General features: G+C 33.3%; 1 long non-coding RNA gene across 1 annotated transcript in view; it reads right to left on the reverse strand.

Annotated features, from left to right (window-relative positions):
- Nucleotides 1-649: 649 nt before the first annotated feature.
- The window catches only part of LOC145254663 (uncharacterized), a 32,091-nt gene continuing 18,466 nt past the window's right edge, over nucleotides 650-14,274 (reverse strand). Inside the window, exon 2 of the long non-coding RNA XR_013863786.1 lies at nucleotides 650-3,481. This is a non-coding gene — a long non-coding RNA (uncharacterized LOC145254663). The remainder of the gene's footprint in view (nucleotides 3,482-14,274) is intronic.

The following is a 14,274-nucleotide window of genomic DNA, read 5'->3' on the forward strand; positions in this document are numbered from 1 at the left end:
AACCAAACCTCTTGGGCCAAAAAGCAGGTTGCTTGAGAAATGGCCAACATAGCTGAAAGTGCGTTGTTTTGTTTTGTTTTGTTTTGTTTTTTTGTCTAAAATATGAATTTTAGATCAATCAGGACTTGATTTAAAAAACTTATTTTTGCAAGCCTCTGGGAGCCGATAAAGAAATACAAAAGGCAGAGAGAACTTCTCTCGTAAGAGAAAGGGATAACCAACACCAACAGCAATGCTCGATAAGTGAAATTCAGTAGCTTAAATGACAACTTTTCTCGCACGTCAAAAAACATTGCTTGACTCTCTTTCTCTCATATATAATATAATATATATGATATATAATGTGGTCATATTGTTATAATCAACACTAAAAATATCTTGGATAATGCTTTTTTAATTTATTATTTATAGTTAATATTTATTGTCTAAGATTGTTAACAATGGTTAAATCTATATGTGTATTTAGTTTTTTATGCAAAACTAATTTTTAATTCATAGAATTATATATATATAAAAGCGAAAATGTGTGTGTGTGTGTGTGTGTGTATGTATGTGTGTGTGAGCGTTTTTTTTGTATTTCTGACAATTTTTTAGTCAGACCTTTTTTTTCTCACGCACTCAAGTCTTCACCTTTTTGCTCCTTTCCTTCTTTTGTACCGATTGCCACTTTGGCGCACACTAAAAAGTAATTTCTTTTTTTTAAACAAAAATAAACAAAAGTTTATTTCACATTATTTGGTAGTGTATTTCTTTTTATTTATTTCAGGAGATTTATTCAAGTCCCCAACAAGTCTTTCTTTGAGAGGAGAGTAGCTGATTGCCAATAGCTTGTCACAGTTTCAACAAAAAAAAAACACTCATCAAAAAAATATTAAATTCAAAACAATGTCACAACTGACGACCCTCTGGCAAGTACATTGACATGAATAATTATCTCATGGAACATAGTAAGAGTATGATTCCGACTCCAATACATCCACGACTTTGTCAGCTTCAATTTGATATGGGTAAGTAAACATAAGCTCCATACAGTACATTAAAACAAGAAAACAAACATAAATCACAAGTAAAAATGACAACTAACGCTGGGAGCCATTTTGTCTACAAGTATGTCCACTGAATGAGTATAAATACAGCAGGTTTTTCAATAAACAGTCACAGCTAGATCACCGAGCAGTGAGGTTGGGCCCATCAGTGGCTCAACCCAATGCAGCAACAGTCATTTCACCACAAAACAGGTTAGACTACCCACATCTCAACAGCAGCCTAACCCAGAAGTAGTAGCCACTTACTGCCGATTTACTTAATTCCAGCAGCCCAACATTGCAAGTCAGTGCCTTCTTGCAGTCACCAGCAATGATTAAACGCCAGCTGGACTTCAACTCTCAGTCTAAGTCCTTCAAATTCCTTCAGTTATTTTGGAAAAAATAAACCTGGATGTATTTATATTCGTTCTCGGCTGTATCAACTGCGTTTGTCATCTCTTCTTTGCCATAGATGTTCATGTTTTTCTCGCTTTTTTTGTCAGCTTTTAGTTGTAGGGCCGATTGCCACTGACTTTTAGCCCCACAATAAGCTAAGGCATTCCATTTTGTAATCACACCGTGCGCTTCCTGGCAATATTTTCTCAACTAAGTTGGTTTCATTTTTCACGTCTAATAGAATTGTGCTAGGGATCTCTTTTGTACTTGGTTCACCAGGAATATTAGTTAGGTAGGACTTCAGGTTCTTCTTCATGAGCCCTGTAACACCTATAATAATTGGTATGATTGATATCTCCCTAAGATTCCAGTTTCTTTCATATCATACATGAGACCTTGATATTTGGTCTATTTCTCTCTTTCAGCTCTGTTCAGACCTCCATCATTAGGGATACTCACTTCAACCAAGGTTGCCACTCTTTCTGACTTATTCCATTTCATTTCTGACTCATTCCATTTTCAAGGTAGGTGGCTGTAGGGATTACATGGTTTTGCTTTCGTTGTTGATTGTATATAAACCCGTTTTGGGCTATTTGATGCTTAATCTCATTATTCTGGAAAAAAGTTTTCATACTTCAAGCTTTTAATATATTCAAATAGTTCTAGTGTTTAGTTTGGTTGTCTTGTAGAAAAGTGGAATCACATGGATTATTTAATGCTTAATCCAGTCATGTTTGGAAAAAATTTATACTTGAAGTTTTTAATATATTCAAATAGTGTTTACTTTGATTTTTTCGTAGAACGGTGACATCCCATATGTTTCACTAAATTTGATTTAACCGAACAGGAATATTTACATATTTTACAAGAAAATGTCTTTTCACTTTTTTGTTTTATTTTACTTCCAGTGTGAATTTTCTTATGTCTCACTAACCTTGATTTTACGGAACAAGAATATCCACATTCTTCACAAGAATAGGGTTTAGCACTAGTGTGAATCCTCATATGTGTACATAAACTTGATTTAACGGAACAAGAATATCCACATATTTTACAAGAATATGGCTTCTCCCCAGTGTGAGTTCTTATATGTCTCTCTAAATGCAATTTACGAGTACAAGAATATCCACATATTATACAAGAAAATGGCATTTGACCAGAATGAGTACTCATATGTGTCACTAAACTTGGTTTAACAGAACAAGAATAGTTACATATTTTACAAGAATATGGCTTTTCACCAGTATGAGTTCTCTTATGTACCAACAATCTTGATTTAGTAGAACAAGAATATTTACATTCTTCACAAGAATAGGGTTTAGCACCAGTGTGAGTTCTCATATGTGTAACTAAACTTGATTTTACGGAACAAGAATAGTCACATACTTCACAAGAATATGGCTTCTCCCCAGTATGAGTTCTCATATGTCGCACTAAATGTGATTTCTGAGTACAAGAATATTCACATAGTTTACAGGAAAATGGCTTTTCACCAGAATGAATTCTCATATGTGTCACTAAACTTGCTTGAAGAGAACAAGCATAGTTACATATTTTACAAGAATATGGTTTCTCTCCAGTGTGAGTTCTCATATGTGTAACTAAACTTGATTTTACGGAACAGGAATAATCACATACTTCACAGGAATATGGCTTTTTCCCAGTGTGAGCTTTCATGTGTTTATCTAGAGTTGATCTAGCAGAACAAGTAAAGTCACATACTTGACAAGAATATGGTTTCTCTCCAGTGTGAGTTCTCTTATGTGTAACTACACTTGATGCAAAAGAGGAAGTATATCCACACATTTCACAAGAATATGGCTTTTCCCCAGTGTGAATTCTCATATGTATAAATAATTTATTTTTTTCAATGCAAGAATATTCACATATGTTACAAGAGTATGGCTTTTTGCTAGTGTGAATTATCATGTGCCTACCAAAATTTGATTTATCAGAAGAAGAATATCCACAAATTTTACAAGTATACATCTTTTCACCAGGAAATCTTAAAGAAAATAATGGTCAACTCAAATTCGGCAAAGGCGTTCAAACAGGAACATCTGCAAACAAAAATAATCATTTTTAGTACCTGCATTCACATTTAGTTTCATTATTTGTCAATATTACTTTATTTAACTTACAAATTGAAAATTAATTCACTATTTAATATTATAAGGAACAGAAGAATAATTGCCTCTGTTCACACAGAACCATTCTATAGAGGTACACAAATGTTTAATTACATTATTTGCACTTCAAATTTCCGCAGGACTCTTTATTTTTCACAATATTCTTTGATTAAACTATTGATTTCTCCTAAGATGATGGCTTTTCTCCAGTGAGTTCTTTTGTCTCACTATCAACATATTAACAGAGCTCTAGAGTTTTCTGAAGGTCCTGTTTAAATCTATGCATAAATGTTGCACCTCAAGACATTTATTTAAATATTCACAGAAGTGGTATGGTCAACACCAAATAATAAATTAAATAATATTATGCAATTCAGGAGCAACCTCAGATCCGCTAACCTTAACCTTTTTGTCGCCTTTTTATGTTCTTGTCTTAAACACGATGTGGTTATGCTCCACATCTGCAAACCTAGATTCACAATGGAAGATGCATTTATGCACGATTGTATCAATAGATAGACCACGGCATGTCAGCGTGTATTCAACTTACAAATTGAAAATTAATTCACTATTTAATATTATAAGGAACAGAAGAATAATTGCCTCTGTTCACACAGAACCATTCTATAGAGGTATTTATTAGAACATATTCTAGACAGAATTATACTTTATTTTTACATATAATCATAGAAATAAAAACAAAGCATTAATATATATTCCCCATGTGGTGCAATTTTAATTGTTTTTACACAAATGTTTAATTACATTATTTGCACTTCAAATTTCCCCAGGACTCTTTATTTTTCACAATATTCTTTGATTAAACTATTGATTTCTCCTAAGATGATGGCTTTTCTCCAGTGAGTTATCATGTCTCACTATCAACATATTAACAGAGCTCTAGAGTTTTCTGCTAATCCAATTTAAATCTATGTATAAACTATTGATTTCTCCTAAGATGATGGCTTTTCTCCAGTGAGTTATCATGTCTCACTATCAACATATTAACAGAGCTCTAGAGTTTTCTGCTAATCCAATTTAAATCTATGCATAAATGTTGCACCTCAAGACATTTATTTAAATATTCATTCAGAAGCAACCTCAGATCCGTTAATCTTAACCTTTTTGTCGCCTTTTTATGTTCTTGTCTTAAACACGATGTGGTTATGCTCCACATCTGCAAACCTAGATTCACAATGGAAGATGCATTTATGCACGATTGTATCAATAGATAGACCACGGCATGTCAGCGTGTATTCAAGTGAAAATTTCTAAGTCCGAACAAGAGGGGATGTAGGTATAGGTAGATGAGAATCTTATAGACCACGGCATGCCAGCGTGTATTCAAGTGAAAATTTCTAAGTCCAAACAAGAGGGGATGTAGGTATAGGTAGATGAGAATCCTATAGACCAAGGCATGTCAGCGTGTATTCAAGTGAAAATTTCTAAGTCCAAACAAGAGGGGATGTAGGTATAGGTAGATGAGAATCCTATAGACCAAGACAATGACCGAATTATACTTTATTTTTTATAAATAAAAAAGAAATTTAGTTCCTTAGTGTTTGCATTCACAGTTTTATTTTTCAATATTACTTGATTTAACTTGCAAATTCTAAATTTATCCTTTAAAGTTATAAAAGACATACTAAAAGAATAATTCTCTTAGTTGGCACAGAACCATTAGAATCTGTGTGCATTGCTACAGGAGTGCTCAGAATTAGTGGTGGGACGATTAATCGGAATTAGAATCGTTAATCGTAAGAATCGTGTATTTTGGGGGAATCGGAATCGCATCATTAAAACATACCTTAGATTTAGGATTCTTTCATTACGATTCTCTTATATTTTTAAGTTAGAAGTATTTGAAGTGAGATTAATGCTCAGAATACTATTATAAATACGCTTTACTTGCCTATTTATCTTTTACTAACTTATTTGGTCCCCAAACCTATGTGTATGTATGTACATGTATGTATCTCTGTTTATGTTTGTATATATGTGGGTATAAATGCATGTGTGTATATGCGTATGTGTATATATGTATTAATATGTAATTGTATGGGTGTATGCATGCATGAGTGATGTATATATGCATATGTGTCCCTATGTAAGTGTGTATATATGTGTGTATATGTTTTTATATGCATATATGTGAACATGTTTGAGTATATGTATTTATGCATGTTCAAGTATTATTTTGAATATATTCTAGACCAAATTATATTTTATTTTAAACATGGAAATAAAAAAGTGTTAATATGTTTCTGAATTTTTAGATGAGGATTGATTATTCGTATTATTTGGATTCATTGGACTACTGCTCTCATCTTGGGTATCATTTTCACGTTTTGGTCAATGTAACATCCGACCTTCTTCAGGTGGGTCTTGTCAGACTTGGGAATGTTTCTACTGAACTCGAGAATTTTCACCAGCATACTTGGAAAAAAAAAATCAACTGTAAAATTGATATTCTCTTAAGTTAAAATACAGTTGCATATTACTTAAAATCTCTATCCAGTCATGGCTGATGGAACAAGAGCATGCTACACCCGTGAAGTAAATAAAGGGTTCCATTCAAAATTCCCAAGTTCAACAAGATATACCTGAGGAAGGGCGGAGATTACATTCACCAAAACATAGTGAAAATGACACTCAAGATGAGAACAGTAGTCCGATGAATCCAAATAACATGAAAAGCACTAATGTATATTTTTCCTCTTTAGATGCAGTTATATTCATTTTACATGAATGTCTAATTATATTATTTTAATTAGTTCTTCTAGGAGCATTATGACCTCTAAATTACAATTATTATCTCCTCTACTCTGTTATTCATATAACTCTTAATAAAATCTGTTGCAGATATTGAGTTGGAAGCCATGTTTAGTTTCAGAACAGTTTCTGATGGTTCGTTGTTCTACACAAGTCCTGAGAGGTGTCTGGTTTGCAGTAGACAGTTCTCGAGTTGGAATCCACAGAGCAAAAGATTCTTCTCATCGTGACACAGAAAAAAAACATATGCGAAGTTGCTACAGAAAGGTTTAATATTTATGGAGCAATTCTGATTTCTGATTGGTTGATAGCAGAACGTGAATTAATTTGATTTGTCAGTTACTAGTAGCATCGTTTATAAATAGAATCGCCTGACTGTGCGAGATCATACCCCATGATTAGTAAAATATATTGTAACAGTTCTGGCACTTCAAATTTCTCCCAGACTCTTTATTTTTGTAAATGTTTTTTTTTTTTACCGATTTCTCTGGATTAGATGATAGTTAACAGAACTCCAGAAAGTTTTCGACCCATCACGCACAATCATATCAATAAGATGGCACAAGAACTTGAATATTATATCAGTACTTTTCATCAACTTTGATTAGCAGTCAAAGGTTTCAAGTTTTTCTTATTTCTTTTGCTTCTGAAAGTATCAGTAATAAATTTTCTATGCAACATGATTCCAGAAAATGGAAAACAGGTCTCACTTTGTCAACTAAGTTCCAACTCCTGTCCCATTGTCGCCTCTCTGTGCCTATTTTACAAGTATTTTAACGGAATGTGCTCTGATGAACTCGTTGCACTTGTGCCCCTTCAACATACATATTCCCGACAAGCCTGCCTAGCAACAAAATCACACCCCTTCACTGTTGAGGTCTCCAAAACCAGAAAGCTCTCTACTCTAATAGTATCTTCCTTCAAACAGCTAGACTTTGGAATTCCCTTTATGCTAGCTGTTTCCATGACTGCACTGATATGCAGAAGTTTAAATGTAATGTAAACCAACATCTTGTTAATCTTTCCTAGGCATAGTCCCAATTATTCATCATCATCATCATGCAGTCCGTCAGCCTTGACGATGACTAGTCGGGGCCTCAGTGCTTTACCCTTCAGTACAGGACTTTCCACCTTTGGCTCCTAACTTGCTTGCGCAATTTAGCTGTAGTATCTGTTGCGCATCAGATAAACACCCTCTGAACCTCCAATGCTCATGTCCAGTGGAGTGAACCCAAAACTTCTGGCTGAAAGTAATTTCAATGAGATAGACAATTGCCTTATCATATCCGCTACTACGCCTTTTCTTTCGCCTGCTGGATTAAGAATACAAATGCACACACTCCCAAATAGTAGCTTGTATCTTGTTAGGGGTGAACCTGAGTAAAAAAAATAATTTATATAATACTGTCTTAAATGTCAAAATTCAAGTTTTATTTAAGGGATTAGATTTCATTATTTTCTCTTCCTGCAAGGTTGTGTTTTCTCAACTCAAACACCATTTCTATATTTCCCTTGATACTATTTCTTTAAATTAAATCTAGGTAGGTTGACTTCGAACACAGATACATTAACACTTCTATAGACCACAGCGACTTTGTCTGGAATAAAATGCTTTTTCAACTCATAAAAGCATTAATATCAAATTTGAATATTTATATGTGTAAACCAGACAATAGGGACAGGAGTTGTGGTAATGGATCAGAACAAATTACATTAAGAAGATGTTATCTATTCTCAACTAGGAATGTACTGATTAGCAAATTGGCCAATTACCAATTAATCAGCCTTCAACAAGTCATATCTTTTTTATTTGTGGGTCAATTTTTAAAATAATAACATTACCAATTAATCGGCCTTTGATCACTCGATGATTACTAATTAATCGGCCTTTGATCACTCGATGATTACCAATTAATCGGCCTTTGATCACTCGATGATTACCAATTAATCGGCCTTTGATCACTCGATGATTACCAATAAATCGGCCTTTGATCACTCGATGATTACCAATAAATCGGCCTTTGATCACTCCATGATTACCAATTAATTGGCCTTTGATCACTCGATGATTACCAATTAATTGGCCTTTGATCACTCGATGATTACCAAATAATCAGCCTTTGATATCTCGATGATTACCAAATAATCGGCCTTTGATATCTCGATGATTACCAATTAATCAGCCTTTGATCACTCGATGATTACCAATTAATCAGCCTTTGATCACTCGATGATTACCAATTAATCAGCCTTTGATCACTCGATGATTACCAATTAATCAGCCTTTGATCACTCGATGATTACCAATTAATCAGCCTTTGATCACTCGATGATTACCAATTAATCAGCCTTTGATCACTCGATGATTACCAATTAATCAGCCTTTGATCACTCGATGATTACCAATTAATCAGCCTTTGATCACTCGATGATTACCAATTAATCAGCCTTTGATCACTCCATGATTACCAATTAATTGGCCTTTGATCACTCGATGATTACCAATTAATCAGCCTTTGATCACTCGATGATTACCAATCAATTGGCCTTTGATCACTCGATGATTATCAATTAATCAGCCTTTGATCACTCGATGATTACCAATCAATTGGCCTTTGATCACTCGATGATTATCAATTAATCGGCCTTTGATCACTCGATGATTATCAATTAATCGGCCTTTGATCACTCGATGATTACCAATTAATCAGCCTTTGATCACTCGATGATTACCAATTAATTGGCCTTTGATCACTCGATGATTACCAATTAATCAGCCTTTGATCACTCGATGATTACCAATCAATTGGCCTTTGATCACTCGATGATTATCAATTAATCAGCCTTTGATCACTCGATGATTACCAATCAATTGGCCTTTGATCACTCGATGATTATCAATTAATCAGCCTTTGATCACTCGATGATTATCAATTAATCGGCCTTTGATCACTCGATGATTACCAATTAATTGGCCTTTGATCACTCGATGATTACCAATTAATTGGCCTTTGATCACTCGATGATTACCAATTAATTGGCCTTTGATCACTCGATGATTACCAATTAATTGCCCTTTGATCACTCGATGATTACCAATTAATCAGCCTCGATGATTACCAATTAATCAGCCTTTGATCACTCGATGATTACCAATTAATTGGCTGATTACCAATTAATCAGCCTTTGATCACTCGATGATTACCAATTAATTGGCTGATTACCAATTAATCAGCCTTTGATCACTCGATGATTACCAATTAATTGGCTGACTACTATAGCATTACAATCACACGCTGTATTTTCGTGAACATTGGCAATATTACATACATAATGTGCTTCAACAAGTCATATCTTTTTTATTTGTGGGTCAATTTTTAAAATAATAACATTGCTGGAAAGAGAATAAAATAAGCATTTCAATGATGTTAATTTATTTTGCTTTTATGCGTTCAATGTTTTTATGCTCCAAGTTAAAAACGAAAAACAAAACGGTAAAAACTGACAACAAAAAAGGAAACTGTTTTTGCAATGTTTACATTTTATACGTTACATTTGGATACATATGCATGGAGTCAAATTTGATTGGATATGACTGAAATTTTACAGGCTATATAAGCATAGAAGTCCATCTATACCAGATTTGATTTATGTTTTTGCGACCACAGGAAGCAAAGTTACGACCAAACAAAATTGACAAAGAATACTTAAAAATTGATAAGATAAATCGGCATATATCATCCATTTTTATATAGATTCAGAATTATTTTCATGTAGAATATGTATATATTTGATCATTATTAATTGTGCGGAAATTTCTTTAAAATGTTATCTTTTATAGAAATTCAAATCCGCTTAATGGGGGAAATGGCTCGCTATGCACTGACCAGCGCTCAGTTGACTAAAGTCAGTGCATTAATGGGTTTCGTTTATATTCTCTTAAAAATAAAAAACTGTTTTTTCTGCTTTCAAAACAAAAGCAGAAAAATCAGTTTTTTGATTTCCAAACAATACTATTTTGTTGTTTTTAATGCTTTTAGCACAATGTTAAAAAACAATAAAATGCTATTTATAACTTCTTAATTGTACTGGAGGTACAATTGTGTTTTTTAGTAGTCAAAAAACAAAAATATATAACAAATACAAGGTACTTGTGCACTTATGCTACCATGCTGAAATAATAACATTATTATTTAGAAACCCATTCTTAACATGGGGAAGGAAAGGTGTTTTGTTAACTATTCTGTACTTTCACCTAATAATTAGATAAGAAAGATATTGTGGAACTTGAATTTATTTTTAATTCATTGCAAAGACCATTTTTTCGAATCTGTAAAACAAACTCATTTTTTAACTGAGGATATCTAAATAATAATGATAATAATAATAATAATTAGGCGGTTTGATAAAGAATTTCATTGTGATGCATTTTGTAAGTTTTTACTTTGTTTCCACCATAACATTTTTCTCTTAAAATGACGACCTTTGAAGGTTTTCAGGCATACTGAAAACAAATGTCGCGTTCAAACTTTCCACAAATAAGTAGCTTTCCAGATATGAGCAATGTCATTTCTTACGTTAGTGCTGGTGGCCATCTTGGTATGTGCGTTTGGCACTTGCACATTCCAAGATGGCCACCAGCGATAACATAAGAAATGACATTACTTAATACCCGGAAAACTACTTATTTGCATAAAATTTAAATGCGATATTCGTTTTCAGCATACCCTAAAACCTAAAGTAATCATTTTAAATGTTAAGATAGAAACAAAGGTAAAAAAATTACCGTTTTATTTGTTTGTTTATATAGTTGAATTAAATAAAAAAAAGCAAAAATAAATTCTTGCGTTTTTTATTTACTACTGAAAACCATAACTTTAGTAAAGGTATTTTTTGTTTAAACAAAATAATACATTTTCACTAAGATTTAAATAAAAAATAATTAGTTCATTATATTCCGTGATCATTATTTGATAAATACTGAAAATTTCATTAAAACTGGTTAATTTCCTGATTTTTGGTGAATTTTTAAGTAAAGGGAGGGGTCAAAATACAAATCAACTTGTAATGCTAATTAATAGGTTTTGTAATGCTGACTTATCAGCAAATTTTGTTGCCATAAATGATACTTTTTGCTTGCTAGTAAAAATTTTGCATAGAGATATGAATCATATTATCAAATAACAAACATGACACTTTTGCTCTATTTTCAACAATGCATCTAAATTTCGTAAATTTGATCCTGCCAAATTAGTTGATAAAGCTTGCAAGATTGAATCCAAAATCATAAAATGCATTATTTAAAAAGAAACTGTTACAATATTTGTCCTATAATGGGGTATGATTCCGCACAGTCAGGAGATTCTATTTATAAACGATGCTGCTAGGAACTGACGAATCGAATTAATTCACGTTGTGTTACCAACAAATCAGAAAACAGAATTGCTCCATAAATATTAAATCTTTCTGTAGCAATTTCACATGTTTTTTTCCGTCTTGACACGATAAGAATCTTTTGCTCCGTGGAACTCTCTACTGCAAACCAGTCACCTCTCAGGACTTGTGTAGAACAACTAACCATCGGAAACTGTTCTGAAACTAAACATGGCTTACACTTCTAGAGAAACTTTTTTCAAATAGTTTATGACAGGATTAGACCCTATAACTCACTACATCCCGGGCTATATGGTCTTTTTGAAATACATTAGCAATGCGGGTCATTTTATCTAGGATAGCCTCTGCCCAACATTCTTTGACTCAGATTAAATGTATTCGTACAAACACATTTCAGAGTGCCCGCCTGACCTATCCTTTGACTCAGTGGTTGTTAAATACCTATGTTAGTTAGATGCAGGTTCTAAGGCATCCTTTGTTATTTTGATGTCTTCAGTTTTTTTACCAATATACCATTAGATGAGATTAAATGTATTCGTACAAACACATTTCAGAGTGCCCGCCTGACCTATCCTTTGACTCAGTGGTTGTTAAATACCTATGTTAGTTAGATGCAGGTTCTAAGGCATCCTTTGTTATTTTGATGTCTTCAGTTTTTTTACCAATATACCATTAGATGAGATTAAATGTATTCGTACAAACACATTTCAGAGTGCCCGCCTGACCTATCCTTTGACTCAGTGGTTGTTAAATACCTATGTTAGTTAGATGCAGGTTCTAAGGCATCCTTTGTTATTTTGATGTCTTCAGTTTTTTTACCAATATACCATTAGATGAGATTAAATGTATTCGTACAAACACATTTCAGAGTGCTCGCCTGACCTATCCTTTGACTCAGTGGTTGTTAAATACCTATGTTAGTTAGATGCAGGTTCTAAGGCATCCTTTGTTATTTTGATGTCTTCAGTTTTTTTACCAATATACCATTAGATGAGATTAAATGTATTCGTACAAACACATTTCAGAGTGCCCGCCTGACCTATCCTTTGACTCAGTGGTTGTTAAATACCTATGTTAGTTAGATGCAGGTTCTAAGGCATCCTTTGTTATTTTGATGTCTTCAGTTTTTTTACCAATATACCATTAGATGAGATTAAATGTATTCGTACAAACACATTTCAGAGTGCCCGCCTGACCTATCCTTTGACTCAGTGGTTGTTAAATACCTATGTTAGTTAGATGCAGGTTCTAAGGCATCCTTTGTTATTTTGATGTCTTCAGTTTTTTTACCAATATACCATTAGATGAGATTAAATGTATTCGTACAAACACATTTCAGAGTGCTCGCCTGACCTATCCTTTGACTCAGTGGTTGTTAAATACCTATGTTAGTTAGATGCAGGTTCTAAGGCATCCTTTGTTATTTTGATGTCTTCAGTTTTTTTACCAATATACCATTAGATGAGATTAAATGTATTCGTACAAACACATTTCAGAGTGCCCGCCTGACCTATCCTTTGACTCAGTGGTTGTTAAATACCTATGTTAGTTAGATGCAGGTTCTAAGGCATCCTTTGTTATTTTGATGTCTTCAGTTTTTTTACCAATATACCATTAGATGAGATTAAATGTATTCGTACAAACACATTTCAGAGTGCTCGCCTGACTCATCCTTGTTCTACTAATGTGTACTAAATCAGCAGAGTTTAGCTTTGCTTATATTATGTAGAGTCACGTCGACAGGATCTCAATGAGGAGTCCATTATCCCTAACTTTAGCTGCTATCTTTGTTAATTGTTACAAATCCGTTCGGGTTAGTTTTAGAATTAAAACCACTACTTGTGTTAAATATGTTGATAACACCTTTGCTGTTTGCATCGCAAAGTGAAGCGCCACCATTCTTTAATAGGTTGAACTTCTTCATTACGATGAAAAGTGAGAAGGATAACTTTCTTCTCGTTTTCTTGAACGTTTAAAGAGGTGGGTTTCCCACTACCATTCACAAAAAAAAAACGATATAATTTGGTACATAAATCTCTCATAATTTCTTCACCAAAACTTCACTGAACTCTGAACTAGATAGGACCAGGAAAATAATTAATAATGGTTATCCAGAAGACCTTTTGAAAGAATTAATAATTAATAATGGTTATCCAGAAGACCTTTTGAAATAATTAATAATGGTCATCCAGAAGACCTTGTGAAAGACAATTAACAAAAAGGTTGCAAATCCACTAAAATATTTGGACTTTTAAAAAGTCCCTTCCATTTGAAATTACTTTGGATAGTGGATAATACTTCTTCATTACGATGAAAAGTGAGAAGGATAACTTTCTTCTCGTTTTCTTGAACGTTTAAAGAGGTGGCTTTCCCACTACCATTCACAAAAAAAAACCCGACATTTATTGGCCTGTACATGAACTGGTCTTCATTTGTGCAAAAATCATGGACGGTCGACTTAATTTATAATTTGGTACATAGATCTCTCATAATTTCTTCACCAATCAGACTGAACTCTGAACTAGATAGGACCAGGAAAATAATTATTAATAATGGTT

The sequence above is a fragment of the Euprymna scolopes genome, chromosome 30, assembly GCF_053919585.1.
Source record: "Euprymna scolopes isolate OS-2025 chromosome 30, ASM5391958v1, whole genome shotgun sequence".
NCBI lineage: Eukaryota > Metazoa > Mollusca > Cephalopoda > Sepiida > Sepiolidae > Euprymna > Euprymna scolopes.